An 8,047-nucleotide genomic window follows, 5' to 3' on the forward strand; every position below is an offset into this window, starting at 1 on the left:
GGGGGGGGGGGGATATCATACGGAAACCAACGTTCGGTGGAAACCGGTGAAAACCACAAGAAAAAGATGTTTTGAAGTTTAAAAAAAATTCAAAAAATGCGGGATGTTAAGAGGATGATGTTTTATTGCCACACAAAATTTCAAGTTGAAACACATTACGAGATGTGAGCTATGAAAAAGACAAAATCAGCGTTGAATAGTGCCGAATAGTAATGTCACTATTCAGGGCGGAATTTGTCTTTTTTCATAGCTCACATCTCGTAATGTTTTCAACTTGAAACTTTGTGTCGCAATAAAACATCACCTTCTTAACACCCCACATTTTTTTCTTCAGATTTTTATGAAACTGTAAAAATATGGTTTCCATGAAGTTTTCATTGAATACCAGCTTTTGCGAGTGAACCGTGTGCTATTTGAAAACATTTCGTGAGAAGAATCTCGGTTTTTAAATCCCCGTAAATCCAAAACTAAGCTGAATATCGTGAAACCTGCCATGGTGTCACGACGTCGCACTTATATGTCGAGGAATTTTTTCGTCCATTGTGGCGTAAGTTTTAATACAAGCCTCTACAAACCGGAGCTTCTCTCAAAGAAGCCTCGTGGTTCCGATAGGGAAACGTGTCCCCCTTGTGGGCGAAACGTAATCAGTGCCTCTTTTCGCCTTGTATTTTCTTCTACGGGCAACATGGAACGACAAGATATCCGTGCTAAAATTTAAACTTATTCAAGGTTCGTTTGGCCTTTTTATACACTAATTGAGTTTCCTAGGCATTTAATGTCCATAATTCAAATCTGAACTACAAATACATGCTCCAGTTCACAAAAATGGCTAGAAAAATTATACATGTGTCCTTGGTGCATGTTTAGGTCCCATGCCAGGAATGGGAATGAATTACAATCGTACCGGTGTCATGGCTCGTCCTCAAACATTTCAAATCTCGGTTTTTAAGTCCCCATAAATCCTAATCTCACCAGAAAGTCATCAAAGGTGGCATGGTGTCATATCATGGCACATATATGTCGTGGTAAAAACATTGTCCAATTTGGGCCAAGCTTTATTACAGACCTCTTACAAAAGCTGGAGCTTCTCTCAAAGAAGCCTCGTGGTTCTGATAGGGAAACGTGTTCCCCTTGTGGATGAAACATAATCACTGCCTCTTTTCGCCTTGTATTTTCTTCCACGGGCAACATGGAACGACATGATATCCGTGCTGAAATTTAAACTTATTCAGGGTTCGTTTGGCCTTTTTATACACTAATTGAGTTTCCTAGGTATTTAATGTCCATAATTCAAATCTGAACTACAAATACATGCTCCAGTTCACCAAAATGGCTAGAAAAATTGTATATGTGTCCTTGGGTGCATGTTTAGGTCTCATGCTAGGAATGGGAACGAATGACAACCGTACCGGTGTCCTGGCTCGTCCTCAAACATTTTGAATCTCGGTTTTGAAGTCCCCATAAATCCTAAACTCACCAGAAAGTCATCAAAGGTGGCATGGTGTCACGTCATGGCACATATATGTCATGGTAAAAACATTGCCAATTTGGGCCAAGCTTTATTACGAACCTCTTACAAACCGGAGCCTGTCGCAAGAACCCTCGTGGTTTCGATAGGGAAACGTGTCCCCTTGTGGGCCAAACGATAATCACTCCCTCTTCTAGCCTCGTATTTTCTTCTACACGCGACACGGAACAACTGAAGATTCGCGCTGAACTTTGAAATTATTCAGGGTTCGTTTGACCTTTTTATTCATTAATTGAGTTTTGTAGGCATTTAATGTCCATCATTCAAATCCGAACTACAAATACATGCTCCAGTGCACCAAAATGGCTAGAAAAAACGTACATGTTTCCTTGGGGTGCATGTTTAGGTCCCATGGAACGAATGGGAACGAATTCAACCGTCTCGCCATCCTGGCTTGGCCACAAACATTGCGAATCTCGGTTTTTAAATGTCTGTAAATCCAAAACTCACCAGGAAATCATGAAACTTGGCATGGTGTCACTACATGGTACATATAATTGTCCAAGCCTTTTACAAACCGGAGCCTGTCGCAACCCTCGTGGTTCTAGTAGGGAAACATGCCCCTCTCGTGGGCGGAGCAATAATCGCTGCCTCTTCTCGCCTTGAACTTTGTTTTCTACAGGCAACATAGAATAACAGGAGTGTCGGGCTGAAATTTGAAACTGTTCACGGCTCATTTGGCCATTGTATATATATTACTAATTACTAAGTTTTCTATGCATTTAATGTAGTCCATAATTCAAATTTGAACTACAACCACATGCTCCCAAATGGGTGGGAAAACATACACATGTGTCATTGGGTGTATGTTTAGGTCTCGTTTAAGGAATGAGAATGAATTACAAACTTGTCGTCGTCCTGAAACAATGAGAATCTCGGTTTTGAAATCCCAGTAAATCAAAAAGTCACAACAAAAAACATGAAACTTGGCATGGTTTCATGACATGGCACATATATGCCGTCGTAAAAAAAGTCGTCCAGTTTGAGAAGAGGCGCACACATTAGTAGCCAACGAAGTCCTTTTTGAAACAAAAGCTGACACATTAATATCACAAACGGTTGTATTATATTTACCGTGTCGAAATTTAACCATACTCGGTGGCATGCGTGCAGCTGTTTGATTAGACGGGACGAGCGCGAGAAGTCCGCCGTGCAGGCTCGACGGGACGCATGCGAGCAGTCCGCCGCGCAGGCTCGACGGGACGCGTGCATCCTGTCCACCTCGCAGGCTCGACGGGACACGTGCGAGCAGCAAGGCCACCCATGCTCACCGGGAAGCGAGCTCTTTGACCTCCATGCACCAGCTGCCGCCTGCCTCGCTCACAACTTATCCATTAATGGGTTAATTAAAGCACCTGGACGGAGGGTGTTTGCTTGTGATCCCATGGCAGCATTTGCTTTGTTCGTGTTTTCAACTCGTATTCCGCCCTAATTTAAATTGCCACATAGGGCAATGGATAATACGACCACAAATAAAATGGCAACGGATAATACGACGACAAATTTACAATGGCGCAGATAATAATTGTCTTACATATTTCGGATAATTTAAAATGCCACATGCGGCAAAGCCCGGAAGACACGGGGGCAAGAGAAGAAGGAATTGCAGACAACGAGCTGGGTCGCTACTGTCTCTACTCATCGATGCATCGCCGGGCGGCGAAATCCTCCAGCTCCTTCAATTCCTCACGACTTTGCTTGAAAGCAGCCACGGATTCCTCCACCTCCTGCTCGCGCTTGATCCGGAGCTTCCTCAAGCCACCCATCAGTTCCTCGACGACCGCTTTCAGCGTCATCTCTGAGGCACTGCTTTGCTCATGTAGCAGCTTCGAGCCGGCGGCCTTCTCCTCCTTCTCGGCGACCAACTTGAGGAGCTTCGCATTGTCACCCATGAGTTGCTCGACGAGGCCGGTCGCCTTGTCAACCGAGGCATCGCTGATCTTGAGCAGCTTCATCAAGCCGTCGACCAGCTCCTGCTACGTAGTGACGCCAGCGAGAATGTCGTCATCGCCCGCGAAGGACTTCAGGAACGCCGGCTCGTCGCGATGGCCGACGCCGCGAATGCGCTTGTGAGAGCCCTCGCGTGCCCGTGAGAGCTCGTTCGAGGGCTCCGCGGCGCGCCGGGACATCTCTGCTGCGGCTGCGGCTTCGCGGCGGGACCTCTCTAGTGCTTCCGCGGCCTTGGTCTTTGCTGCCTGGTTATGTGTCCACCCTAAACACCTCCTACCGGTCATGGCGGAACAACTTGACAGAAAAAACCAGTTCTTTGGGTGATGAGGAGAGGAATTGTGAAGTAATTTTCGAGTGGGTAGTTTTTATAGCCCGGTGCTAAGTGTGAACACATATTAGTTTGATAGGTGTGAATAGATTTGCAGTTACTTATTACGTTGTAATCAGCAATGTGACGAGAAACAAGGTCAAAATTTATTGATGGTAGAAGGTTGACCACGTGGTTGCTCGCCGTTGAGGCGGCCGCGGTGCGCTCCGCTCTGGCGTCCCTGCGCGCGCTCTGCTCACCGTTGAGTCAAAGTTACAATGGCAACGGTTAATAATTCTTAATAATTGTCTTACATATTCAGGATAATTTAAAATGCTAAATGTGGCAAGGCCCAGAACACTCACGACCTACATATGCATACAATTATAATAAAATATAAGCTAAAAGGCTGAGCTGGCGGCCGTCCGATGATGGTCTTCTCGGACTCCATGATCAGCATAGCACCCTTGAGGCCGTTCACTCCGAGTGTCCCGACCCGCCTCCGCCTACGGAGCTGCTGGCGCTGGGAGGCTCTTGGGGCTGCTGGGCCCTTCCAGAAGAGCTTGACAGCATGCAATCGCGCGCATGACAACTCCGCGGAACCGCTCCATTTCCATGTCTCCGGCCTGGTAGCAAATTCCGTCGATCACTTGCATCCTCAAGATATCACGTTGGCGATGTTCTACTTTGTCGGGGACGTCAACTCCCCCAAGAATGCGCTCGAGCCTGGCCACCACATCATCGGGATCGAGGTTGACACGGCCGCCGCGGGCAATGATGAAGCTACAGGCTGCCTTTGTCTTGACTGAATCGCAGAGGTCCTCTGCCCATTCCTTGCTGGGCATCAGGCTCTAGAGGAGCACAGGTGACGACGGTTCTTCGGGTGGGTCGTCGATCATGCCGCCGAGCAGCTCTGGATCTTTTGCATGGTGGATGTCAAACTGCTCATCACACCTCCTCTGCAATATGTCGATTGTGCTCCCAAGGACTGTGACGCCGATATCGCTGCCGATGGGCCATGATGCCTGCACCGGCCGATGAAGCTCTTGCTCCCCGACCTGCTCCAGCTCATTCTCCTCGCCGAAGATGTAACATAGGTAGGCGTCGACGTCGAAGCTTTGGTCGTTGCCTGGCATGCTTGGAATAACTAATGGTACATGGGTGAGGACTAGATATTTGCAGAGTGTCACGGCGGTGCGTTGCCGCCTGGGTTATATGCAGCAAGCCGTTAGCTGGTGGCGGGAAACCAGTGAGGGAATAGGCGTGGATTTTACAATTCACCCATGTGGAGCGCAGGAAGATTAAGTGGAGCACACACACAACCCGAATACCGTATCCGGTGCCACGTGTTATTTATCACACAAGTGTTAACATAAGGAAATGCATGTCTAACTTACTAATCATCGCACACGAGTACTCGCAGACGCATCGTGTGCGATACTCCTAGCCACCGCAAGCAACTAGCTAGTTTGCATTTTCAAAGTTTTTTGTAAACACAGAATCTCACACGAACTAATTGTATTAACCATCTGTGTTGTAAATTCTCATCGCACAGTTCATCCGAGTCGGCTGTTTGCCACGTATCACACACATCTTGTTAAGTTGAACCGTTTCTGTTGTGTTCGCTAATAGAAAACAGTTCGTCCGAGTGAACGGTACGCCATATATCACACACACCTTGATCTGGCTAACCTTTTATGTTGCACTCCCTAATAGCAAACGGTTCATCGGAGCGAACTGTATGCCGTATATCGCACACACATTGATATGGCTGCCCATTTCTGTTGTTCTGCCTCATCGCAAACAGTTCGAACGGGTTAACCGTGTGCCCTGCATTGCATAGGAAACTAAAATATGAACCGTGTTTGATGCATCCTCCATCGCAAACGTTTTGCACATTTTTTGACAGTTTTTTACATCCCCGTTTGTGAGTAATGCATCGCACACAGTTTCGTGAAAGGGTCTCTGATCGTAGTGTCGCGTTAGCAGCATCCTGCAGTAGTGATACGTCAAAGGGGATTTTTCCCTCTTCTTTCTATATAAAGAAATTAATGATGTATTGTTCTTTCGATTACTCTCATATTTCCATGACATCATGTTTACCCTATCTGTTTAATTATAGATTTTTATCCTTCGATTTCAGCTGTTGTACTATTCTTTCAATTTGGGCCATATTTGCATGTTACCATATTTTCTTTAACAATCCTACCATTTTCTGCAGCGCCTCCCTTGCTATGCAACAGAATCTATAGTGCACAATCTTTCCCTTTACATAAATCAAGACTGTAGGGATGTCATACTAAACACAAACCATGGATTTACAATCGTTGCTACTATAAGACTTGATGAACGTGGTGACTCCTATTTTGGCACTGGCCTTTGGAAAGAAATTTCTAAGTTTTATGTACTAAAAATTGGCACTATAATTGCATTGCACATAAAAGGGCTTGGTCATGAGATATATGCTAACTTCCCCGACGATATCATCCGTCCAGACTTTGTTCGAAGTAAGTTTTCTTTTCAAGTATCTGCATGTTGACTTACCCAGCAATATCAAATGAATTGTGTAGTATTTAAGCAACCAATTGTTATTCCATTTTCTTACTATATTCCTACCTAATAACTTCTAGTTACCAATACACTTTTCTATTGCCCTATTTTAACTAAATATTCCCTGTACTCCCACTTCTATCAGAAAGCGCCGCTGGGAAGGAGACTCCAGAGGTGGAGGGCGGGGCTGCCAAAAAGCGAAGGCGGGGCAAGCAAGAACCGCAAGCGACTCCAGCAAGCCTAGACTTCATCAGCAACCTCCCCGATGATATGTTGATAGTCATCATCTCCCTCCTCCCAATCAAATATGGGGCACGGACAACCGTCCTTTCCCTGTGGTGGTGCTCCCTATGGAACTCCACCCCTCTCGACCTCATCGACACCCACGAGCTCTGCCATGGCTATTGCAAAAGCTTGGATGCGTTCTCCAAGATCCTCGGCAGTCACCTTAGCCCAACCAGAGGCCTTAGAATGGGCAAGTTCCGTTCCAACGGCAAGGACCGAGCCAAGCTTGACAACTGGTTCGGATCCCCCACCCTAGATCAGCTCGAGGAGCTCACTTTTGATGATGGGCATATGTGCTTGCTGCCAACGTCTGTGCTCCGCCTCGCGCCCACGCTGCGCGTCGCCAAGTTCATGAACTGCCATTTGCCCCCCCTTAATGACACACCCGCTCTTATTCTATCACTACTGAGGCACCTCGAGCTCGGCGCCATCTGCCTCCCAAACAGTGACATGGAGCGCTTGCTACATGGCTGCACTGCACCCGAGTACCTTCGTCTTCAGGCGATCAATGGGTGGAGTAGCTTCCACATCACCTCCATGACTCTCCGGACTATTTTTGTGTGTTGCTGGTGCGGCAGGAAGACATCACAAGATGTGTACCACGGTACGGTCATTGAGGACACACCTACACTTGAGAGATTACTTGTAGTTGATCAAGAAGGTCCAACAAGAATCAGTGTCGTTTCTGCACCGAAATTGACAGTGGTGGGCTACTTGTCTGACAAATACTCTGAACTTGTTATTGGATCCACACCCATTCAGGTACAACAGCCACTTTCTACCTCTGCTTCTACAAATTAACATTATTTCTAACTTTGAAGATGTTTGTTCGTCTGTCATCTAGAAAATGATTCCGACAAGCTTGACCCCGAAACTGCGCACAGTGAAGGTCTTGGCACTAGAATCTATCGGCCCCAACCTGGAGCAAGTTGTCAGTTTACTGAGATGCTTTCCGTGTGTGGAGAAGCTATATATCGAGGTGATGTTCCTTTCCTGTTAAATGTTAACCATAAGGGAGTTCAATTTGTGACACCCTTTTCCAAGTTTACAATGACAATGTACTACGATTTTTGAAGGATTCTTTTGGAGGATTTCAGTACATACATGTCCCCCCCATATTGGTTGCTTGATCCATATGGTTACAATCCATAAGCATTTCTCCTTTGGATTCTTCTGTACTGGTTTTCTTAGGGAACTTTTCATCCACTCCAACCTCTTGTGAAGAAGGCTATATTTTTCTAGAATGTAATCAAATGCCCATGTTAATCATGTCAGATCGAAGATGGCATGTTAGTGCATTTTACAAATCCTGCAAACCAAATAGGCATGTAGTAGTGTTCAAAACTGCATGTTGGCACTAACATGTTTTCTTCTTTGGCAGATAAGATTAGGCCCAGTGGTGGATAATGTGATACAATATAACAATC

This window comes from Triticum aestivum, chromosome 1D (genome assembly GCF_018294505.1).
Source record: "Triticum aestivum cultivar Chinese Spring chromosome 1D, IWGSC CS RefSeq v2.1, whole genome shotgun sequence".
NCBI classification, from domain to species: Eukaryota; Viridiplantae; Streptophyta; class Magnoliopsida; order Poales; family Poaceae; genus Triticum; species Triticum aestivum.